Source organism: Corylus avellana, chromosome ca5 (genome assembly GCF_901000735.1).
Source record: "Corylus avellana chromosome ca5, CavTom2PMs-1.0".
In the NCBI taxonomy this organism is placed as follows: Eukaryota; Viridiplantae; Streptophyta; class Magnoliopsida; order Fagales; family Betulaceae; genus Corylus; species Corylus avellana.
This window is the reverse complement of record NC_081545.1, coordinates 25,597,410-25,607,831: the sequence shown is the minus strand read 5'-3', so window position 1 is coordinate 25,607,831 and position 10,422 is coordinate 25,597,410. Positions and strand designations below refer to the sequence as shown.

Below are 10,422 nucleotides of genomic sequence, written 5' to 3'. Positions count from 1 at the left end.
TGTCATGCTATTTATTCATTCTTTAGGAAATTGTAAATGATTATTTTATTTACGTATTATGAAGTTATGTTGCATGCATGAAGGATTTCTAAAAGAATTATTTAGAAAGTTTATATTTCTTTAAAGGCTTTTTAAGCACAACAAGTTTATATTTGGAAAAGTTTCCATTTTAAGAAAAGAAAGTTGAGAAATTATGAAAGAAAAATGATGATAAACCCTCCTACATGTTGCCTTAAGATGCATCAAAAGAAGTACAAAGAAAAGTACAAGAGATGAGATAAATGTTTATGAAATGAGGGCACATGTATGGAGGAGAGTATTTTTGGCCTCAAGATAAGATAAGATGAGAGTTCGGTACCGATACTCGGATGGAGGCGAAACCACTGAAGGAGGCTATGCGAGAAGGTGGTATTCCATCAACTAGACCGTTGAGTGCACCAAGAAAGAGTTAATTGACGGTCGGGCATGGCTGTGGCCACAGTTCAGTGCCATGGTCACAAGGACCCGCAACCCTCGTACACAGGGGTAATAGTGTACATGGGCCTTATTATGAGAAAATGATACTATATTTTAAACGAAGATATGCTAAGATGATTTACAAAGATTATTTATAATGATGCATTATGATGATGATTTATAAGGATGATTTACAACGATGATCTATTACTAGATGTAATAGTATGTATATGTTACGGGAGATGCAACCGTACGTACATATATTATTATGGCTGGATGTATATTTATTTGTGAAAACGATTTTCAAAACTGAGAACAAGGAGTAAAACTATTTATGGTTGTGGATTTTACTTGCTGGGCCCCCTTTGGGCTCATTCAGTTTTATTTCTTGTTTTCAAGTAGAAAGGACGCTGGAATAGGAGGCCGGAATGGGGATGGGAATAATTATTAATTTTCAAAGTCTTTTCATATCAGTGATTGTAATAATATGATATTCCGCAACTAAAGTTTAATGTTTTCTAATTTCGCTTGTAATAAAATCTCTTGAATAATGTTTTATACATTTTTTCGTATCCTTTAAAATCTAGTACTCTGATAGACCTTATAGATCTTTGCAAGAACTTTTGTTGTAAAAGAAGAAAAGTGGCAAACTCAGCCTTAACGGGCTGGGGATGTTACAATTTTGGTATCAGAGCAAAGGTTATAAGGTTCTGGCAGACTTTTCAAAAAATAAAAAAAATAAAAAAAAAAAAAAATTTGGGGGGTTAATGAGAAGCCACATTCCGGCCAAGTAGAGTGTGCATTGTTGTGTGGTCTCTAATAAATGATGCATGAGCATTTTTCTAATGGTTAATTTTTTTTTTGTTAAAAAAAAAAAAAACAAAAAAACAAAAATCATCTTAGTGTGATTAATTTGGAGGATTTTATTATTGTGATCATGTTAATGACGGAGATGAATTTTATTTTATAGATAGGTTGTGATCTCACTACAAGAAATTTGGTCATTAGCAACCAAATTATTAGCGGCGACCCAAAAGTTGCCGCTAATGAGGGGTTATTAGCGGCGACTTCTGAAAGTTGCCGCTAATGAGAGGCCATTAGCGGCGACTTTCTTGTCGCCGCTAATCGCGGACGCAAAATACCAAAACATACGATATTTAGCAACCACACTAATAGCGGCAACCCATATTGCCGCTATTTACTACCCATCAGCGGCAACATTTACAAGTCGCCGCTGTTAGGCACTCAATAGCGGCAATTTTAGTTGCCGCTATTTAAACACAATTAGTGGCAACAATCTGTTGCCGCTATTAGGAGCACAACAGCGGCAACTTTTACAGTTGCCGCTATTAGAGGATCAATAGCGGCCACTATGGTAGTTGCCGCTATTAGGCCCGCAATAGCGGCAACTTTGTGTTGCCGCTATTAGGGCAAGTATTTTTTTATCTGTTTTTTGTCTTGACGATTAGCGGCAACTACCAAAGTTGCCGCTATTGACCCTGTAATAGCGGCAAGTTTAAACATTGCCGCTATTAGGCCCTCAATAGCGGCAACTTTGCGTTGCCGCTATTAGGGCAAGTATTTTTTTATTTGTTTTTTGTCTTGACGATTAGCGGCAACTACCAAACTTGCCGCTATTAGAGGATCAATAGCGGCAACTTTAGTAGTTGCCGCTAATCGTCAAGACAAAAACAAATAAAAAAATACTTGGCCTAATAGCGGCCACATAAAGTTGCCGCTATTGAGGGCCTAATAGCGGCAACGTTTGAAGTTGCCGCTATTACAGGATCAATAGCGGCAACTTTAGTAGTTGCCGCTAATCGTCAAGACAAAAAACAAATAAAAAAAATAATTGGGCTAATAGCGGCAACGTAAAGTGGCCGCTATTGCGGGCCTAATAGCGGCAACTGTCAAAGTTGCCGCTATTATAGAATCAATAGCGGCAACTATCGTAGTTGCCGCTAATCGTCCAGACAAAAATCAAATAAAAAAATACTTGGCCTAATAGCGGCAATATAAGTTGCCGCTATTGAGGGCCTAATAGCGGCAACGTTTAAACTGGCCGCTATTACGGGACCAATAGCGGCAACTTTGGTAGTTGCCGCTAATCGTCAAGACAAAAAACAAATAAAAAAAATACTTGGCCTAATAGCGGCAACATAAAGTTGCCGCTATTGGGGGCCTAATAGCGGCAACGTTTAAAGTTGCCGCTATTAGAGAATCAATAGCGGCAACTTTCGTAGATGCCGCTAATCGGCCAAACAAATCAAATAAGAAAATACTTGGCCTAATAGCGGCCACTTTAAGTTGCCGCTATTAATGGCCTAATAGCGGCAACTTTGAATGTTGCCGCTATTGGAGTATCAATAGCGGCAACTTTAAGAGTTGCCGCTAATCGTCCAGACAAAAAAAAAAAAAAAAAATACTTGGCCTAGTAGCGGCAACATGAAGTTGCCACTATTGAGGACCTAATAGCGGCAACTTTAAAAGTGGCCGCTATTGGAGGATCAATAGCAACAATGTTTGTAGTTGCCGCTAATCGTCCAAACAAAAAACAAATAAAAAAATCCTTGGCCTATTAGCGGCGATATAAAGTTGCCGCTATTTATCACTAAAAAAAAATTAATTAATTAATTAAATTATAAATATTGGGGCAATGCTATTGACCTTACATATATAATAGAAAAGATTATTTACCAAAAATTCACCTCCAATAATATGTCATTATTTCTTTTATATTAATTATTGGTGAATTTTTTCTATTTTCTATTCGTATTTTTTATAAAAAAATCAATATTTATTTTTTCCTTTTAAAGAGAACAAATTCTCCTATTAATTATTATTGAAGTTTTCTATTTCTTATTCTTATTCTTATTTAAATGTTTGATCAAACAATCGAGGGATCTTGGTGAATTAATTCAATTGATCGTGGTAGGATCAAATGATCGATCGATCCAGGTGAATTAGTTCGATTGATCGTGATATGATCTTAATGAATTAGTTCGATTGATCGTGATAAGAACAAATGATTGATCGAACATCCGATTGATCCTAATGAATTAGTTCGATTGATCATGATAAGAACAAATGATTGATTGAACATCCGATTGATCCTAATGAATTAGTTCGATTGATCATGATAAGATCAAATGTTCGATCAAACATCCGATCGATCTAAATGAATTAGTTTGATTGATCGTGATATGTTGAAATGATCGATTAAACATTCGATCGATCCTAATGAATTAGTTCGATTAATCGTGATAGGATCAGATGTTCGATCAAACATCTGATCGATCCTAATGAATTAGCTCGATTGATCTTGATAGAATCAAATGTTCAATTGATCTTACTAAATTAATTCGATTGATCGTGATAGGATCAAATTATTGATCAAACATCCGATTGATCCTACTGAATTAATTTGATTGATCGTGATAAGATCAAATGATCGATCAAACATCCGATCGATCCAGGTAAATTAGTTCGATTGATCGTGATAGGATCAAACGATCGATCAAACATCTGATCGATCTTAAGGAATTAGTTCGATTGATCACGATATGATCAAATGATCGGTCAAACATTTGATCGATCCTTGTGAATTAGTTCGATTGATCGTGATAGGATCAAATGATCAATTAAACATCCGATCGATCCTAATGAATTAGTTCGATTGATCGTGATAGGATTAAATGTTCGATCAAACATCCGATCGATCCCAGTGAATTAGTTCGACTAATCGTGATATGATCAATTGATAGATCAAACTGGATATAATTGAAGGTTTGTAAGCTTTTTGGTATTATCTTAGTGTCTTAGTTATATTGATCTTATATTATATTTGGATTTTGTATTATTTTATAATTAATTATAAGATAACTATCAACTTAATGATCTTTATCATAAAAATTTATTAAACAGAAATTTTTAGTTAATATTATAATAATAAAAACATATTACAAGAGAAAAATTAAAAAAACAAACATCCGATCGATCCTAATAAATTAGTTCGATTGATCATGATATGATCAATTGATAGATCAAATTGGATACAATTCTAGGTTCGATCGAACATTCAACTAAACTGTAAGCTTTTTATATTATCTTAGTGCCATAGTTATATTGATCTTATATTATCTTTGGATTTTGTATTATTTTATAATTAATTATTTACTTATAATATAATCTAATATCTAATCTAATATAATCTAATATCTAATATCTAATATAATATAATATAGAGAAATGCTTGGCTTCATTAAAAAGTCTATCTTTTGGCCATTTTAATCCTAGGTGGCATAGTCCATTTTAAAATTAATAGACTTTAAACAATAAATTAATATATTTTTGATCCATGTCGCCTAGGATTAAAATGACCAGAGGATGAACTTTTTAATAAAATCAAGCATTTGTCTATAATATAATATAATATAATTGGAGAGCATATCAAAATAAAATTTGATATTAAAACCATCGTTTTAAGTGAAACACTAAAATTTTAAAATTTTAAACCATCGGATGGCATATCCATTTATTCTTTCTTCTCTATTTTCCTTTTCTTTCTCTAACGCAGGTTCTCTATCTCTCCCTGTGTCTCTGTTTTTGGTTTTAGCAATTCTCTGTTTGTTCTTTTTGGCTTGCTGCACAATTGAAATTAAATTGCTGCACAATTCTCTGTCTCTGCCGTTTCTATTATTGCTGCACAATTGTTCTTTTTAGCAATTCTCTGTTTTTGGTTTTAACGCTGATTTGGCTCCTTCTCTTCCGCTCGGAACCAAAAGAAATTAAAGCACAATCAAATGGCGTTAACGCTGATTTGGGTCTTTCTCTTCGGTGGCCAGTGGGTATAAATTTACGATTGTGCTGGGCCAATCGTAAATTTACGAAAAACAACGAAATCAACAAGTTGTTTTTCGTAAATTTACGATTGTGCTGGGTATAAATTTCGGTGGCCAATCATAATGGATTATTTCCCTGTTTGTTTTCTTTTGTAGACAGAGTTGGCATTACAATTGTGCTGGGCCACTGGGTATAAATTTACGAAAACATTTCATCGCCGCAGAACAAAAATTGTAAGTGTAATTTTTTTATTAAAAAAAAATACCTAAATAGCGGCGACATATTGCATCGCCGCTATTTGAGATAATTAGCGGCAACTGTTGTCGCCGCTAATGGTTGTACCAAATGCAATTAGCGCCATCTCTGAAATTGGCGCTAATTTTCTGAAATTTTATGAAATTTTCATACCAATTTTTTTTTTTTGTTTTCTGACTCAAAGTCCCAAAAACAGTCTGACTCAAAATAAAATCACTCTCTCTCACTCTCACTCTCTCTCTCGATCTCACTCCGAGAAACAACGAAATCAACAAGACAGGAAGAGGAAGAAGAAGAAGGAGAAGGAGAAGATAGACGGACCTAGATCGAATCGAATCGGATCCGACCCACATACGCACATCCTCCTGGTATGTACGTGGGTCTTTGTGTATTTTCGTGTTTTGGGGCTATTTATGGATCTGGGTCTTTGTTTTCGTCCCCTGTAATTTTGAGTTGAGCTTGCATATGTTGTTTTCTTTTCTGTGAACATTGGCTTTGATGGTGAAATGATGTCTTTTTATGTGGGTATTTTATCTTTCGGCTAATTTTGAATTACCTCATATGGGGTTTCCTTGTTTGTTTTTTTTTTAATGATTATTGGTGATCTTCAAGGTGTTTTTATATTTTTGCTTGTTTTCTCAAGTGATTGTTTTGTATTAGTCGCTAATTTGAATTCAATGAGATGCTTTTCATATTCTTTCTTTTGCTTTTGGTGATTTTCTAGGTGGTGTACGTATTTGATTAATCTCCCATTTGTTCTATTGTCGTAAACGTTGTTCTTGCATGTAGGACTTCTTCTTTCTTTATTTATGCTAGATTGAACTCACTGAGATGCGTTAAGACCGGAGAGAGCCCATTGAGATATATTTAGTTTGTTTAGATATTGGGATTTCAAGGGTAGGTCCTTAGATTTTATTGTTGATTCTAATTGAATTTCATGAATCAATTATAAAATATATGGAATCTTACTTTATTTGTGGGAGGAATGATTCATGTGTGTACTGTATGTGGTAATTTCTCAATGCTTTCTGCTCTAATCTTTGGAGATGGTTGTTCTTTTGCAAACTTGAGAGATAATAATGTTTCACCATCCTTACTTTGATGGGGCTATGTAAAAAATATGAATCGGAAGCACATGATGGTTTTCCTTTGCCTAAATGGAGGTATAAGAACCCAAGGGATACAAAGTTCCTCATGGGCGTCTGACTGTATGGAATGACATTGCCAAGTTGTGTTTTGACGGTTTTTGATGAAATAGGCTGTTGCTGATACTCGATGTGTATCACATCTAAAGCTCTTTTTGTGTTCTCATCATGCAAATTTGTCTACTGGCAAGGTGCAGTATTGATTTACAGAAATCCTACCAGTTTTTTTATATAGCTTAGGCTCTTATTTCATACTTGCTTGGTAAAGTCCAACATAATCATCATAATGCTGTAATGTTGTTGTATAGCATGACATTTGAGCCACCTTTGAGCACCTAATTTTGTTTCATAGGTGAGCAATGTCGATGGCCTAGATTTAGCTGCCCAATTGCATGACCAATAAGGATCAATCATGTAGAGAAAAGGTAAGCTATGGAATTCACCTTTATTTTTTTTATTTTTTTTAAGAATTTAGTAGGTCAGGTTGGTGCCACTTTGGCAACAACGAAAAGAAAATAAAAGAATTTAAGAATTTAGTTTGGAAGCAAATAAAATAACTCTTAAGAATAAAAAGGAAATGAAATATTTATCTTTTGGAGGCATAAAAATTGCTTGATATCCACTCAAATAAAGACTTGGAGGCGCTAGGGAAGACCAATGCCACTTTTGTTCCTCAGCTGCTCTATTGCGTCTTGGGTTCTTTCAAGATGCTATGTGTTAAGTCCAGCAATATCTGAGGCAACGCTGGCACTTTTTCTGGTAGCAAATCAGGGGTAGCTGCAAGAATAGGCTGGTCTCACACTCATACGATCACATAGTTGACATATCCATTTGGGCTTTGCTTGGCTTTTCCATGAAGTAATGGGATGATCATTGGCTCTGTTCTTGTGTGTGTTTTCTTCTTTGATAATTACTGAACCTGCATACATCTGCCACTATAGATGCTTTTCCTATTAAATCTAGATTTTGAGACCTGTTATGGTCATTTTTCCTTTATAGTTTTCTGATGACATGTTGGGCCATATCTCTTTGTGCTTTTTGCTCTTTCTGTCCATGAGTTCTCCATAAAAATATTAGTGTGTGTTTCCGTATCTTCTTGTCTTCTGGATTTTATGGGGTTTCCTTAATTGTACGATTAGAAACTAGTAGTTATGTCAAATGGGCGTTGAAGAGGTTTCACTGAACTTTCTCAATTAACCTTTATTTTTTCAAGACTTGTAGTTAATGGATTCAGATAAGTGACTGCAAAAATATAATTTATATAGTGTTCTGGAATGTCTTATATATTTATCGAGGTTCTTGAGTTTGTTTTGTTTTGTTTTTTTTTTTTTTAATCGATTTGGTGTCAGAAAATGCACTTGCTATATAGCTTATATCTTATAGTTTTTTGGTAAGACCTTTATCAACAGCATAATGTTGTAACGTTGTCATCCTGCAGGACATATATGCCAACTTTGAGCACCTAATTTTGTTTCATATGCGAGCAATGCCGATTGCCTTGATCTAGCTGCCCAATGGCATGACCAGCTAGTTTCAAGCATCTACAGAAACAGTAAGTTATTGCCTTTATCAACAAGAGAGGAAGAGGAAGAGGAAGAGGAAGAAGAAGAAGAAGAACCGGACGACTGCTGAGTATAAGAGGTCTAGGTTATCGAGGAACTGGACGACTGCTAACCGGGCTTATGGTGGAGTTCTTTCTGGTGGTGCTGTAAGGAAAAGGTTTGTTTTTCATAAGCACAAGGATTTACAGTTTATCCATCTCTCTTTCTCTTGTGTGTGCTTGGGTGAATGAGCATCTGTCCCAACTGTTTTGTAGGATTGTTCGAGCCTTTTTGGTGGAAGAGTTCGAGCCTTTTTGGTGGAAGAGTTCTACGATTCTGTGAAGAGAAAACACATAGAACTTGGGCTTTTGCAAAGAACGAAGACTCTATTGACAATCCTTGAAGCTCAAGTAAGGCTGCTAACTTGATGAATGCTTTAATTTTTATTAGCTGTGAAGTTCTGCAGTATGTTATATTTTCTGTGCTTGATTAGCAACTTCACTGATAAAATGATTTCTTCTACACCTAAATTGTTGGCATTGCTTGGATGTACCTATCCCCTACTCACGCATGTTACCCATGTCTTTCATATGATTAGACAAATGATTGATCATAAAGTAAAAACTTTTATATATGCAAAATGAGGATAAAGTTGCAGATATGCCATTAGAGCAGATATGTCAAAATGAGGATAAGGTAGCTATGTAAATAGTAGCCTCCTACCACTCCTTTTATGCACCACCTTTAAACTTTACTTGTAGCTATATTTACTACATATGAGACACATGATATAAATGTGGTAGAGATCCCCATATGATTCAAGTCATCCCCATATAAACATGTTGAGAGATTAATCAGATGATACTTTGAGGATTAAACCAAAATTAAGTTACAAACTAAAATAATTAATCAGGTGTCCCTATTGTACAACAACCTCTTGAGAATAAAAAAATGATTAAAGAACTTAAAGAGAAGGAAAGTCAATTAATAGGATCTTACTATTGTAAGCCTAGCTAGCTCCTAAAGATGGCAAAAATGATTGAAAAGATTAAAGAGATCCAAAATATTGACATCAGAGGGTTTGACTAAGGGTGGAACTAGAATTTTTTGCGTGAAAAAAAACAATACTCAAAAGGAATTGTTTGTGAAGTAAAAAATTAGTGGGGGTCACTTCATAGAAAACATTATATTTTTTTAAAGGACTTCATAAGAAATTAGTCATAGTACTAGTATGAGTATTAATAAGTAAGACTTATTATTACTTTGCATATATAGCTTGAATCTTGTACTTAAAAGCTTTCGTGAGTGACTTATAAATCTGAAAATTTGATAATTGTGACAGAAAATTAAAACTTCTCTAAACACGCCTGTGATTAAATGTAGGTAAGGAGTAACTTGTGATAGTGAATAGAGATGGATAAGAGTTGGATGCAAGAACCTACTCGATGTTCCGATCGATATCTAAAAGGTGTTGAAGAATTCCTTAGAATGGCGCGCCAATGTGTGGATGTAAATGGTATTATGAGGTGTCCATGTCGTGATTGTGCAAATCGATATTTTCGTCATATTGAGTTGGTGGAGAGTCACTTGTATGAACATGGAATTGATCGCACATACACTCTATGGATATTTCATGGCGAAGAAGATCCGTGTGGTATAAACATGACTGCCAACTTACACACTGATACAAATGTGAGGGTAGAAGAGGTTGATGAGATTGAAGAATTGTTAGGTGATGTTCAAATGGGGACATTTTTTGAAGCCAACATAGGTGAACCCTCTACTACTCCAGGTTTGACAACTAATAGTCACGAATATAGAACCCCTTTCGGTCGATTATGGGAAGATGGCATGGGTGGACTTTATCCAGGTTGTAATAAATTTACAAAAGTAGCTTTCATTTTGAAGATGCTTCATATAAAGACAATTTGCAACATGAGTAATAAGGCATTCGATATGATAATTAAATTGATAAAGGAGGCCCTTCCTGATGGAGACACATTGCCACGCTCGTACCGAGAAGCAAAGCGATTTTGCCGAGACTTGAGTTTTGGTTATGAGTCGATACATGCATGCAAGAATGATTGTGTGCTTTTCTGGAAGGAACATGCTGATAAAGTAAAGTGCCCAACATGCAACACTTCAAGATGGAGTTGTGTTAAGGGTAGTGGCAAGAAAATTCC

The 10,422-nt window shown here is 35.0% G+C and overlaps 1 long non-coding RNA gene across 2 annotated transcripts; it reads left to right on the top strand.

Moving 5' to 3' along the window:
• The first annotated feature begins 5,452 nt into the window (after positions 1-5,452).
• Positions 5,453-9,930, top strand: LOC132183128 (uncharacterized). Of its 2 annotated transcripts, none has more exons than XR_009440358.1 (5): positions 5,453-5,531; positions 5,750-5,921; positions 8,137-8,417; positions 8,515-8,649; positions 9,623-9,930. It is a non-coding gene; the product is annotated as an uncharacterized LOC132183128 (long non-coding RNA). The 2 variants fall into 2 exon arrangements; XR_009440357.1 differs by lacking the exons at positions 5,453-5,531; positions 5,750-5,921 and adding exons at positions 6,726-6,889; positions 7,051-7,123.
• The last annotated feature ends 492 nt before the right edge of the window (positions 9,931-10,422 follow it).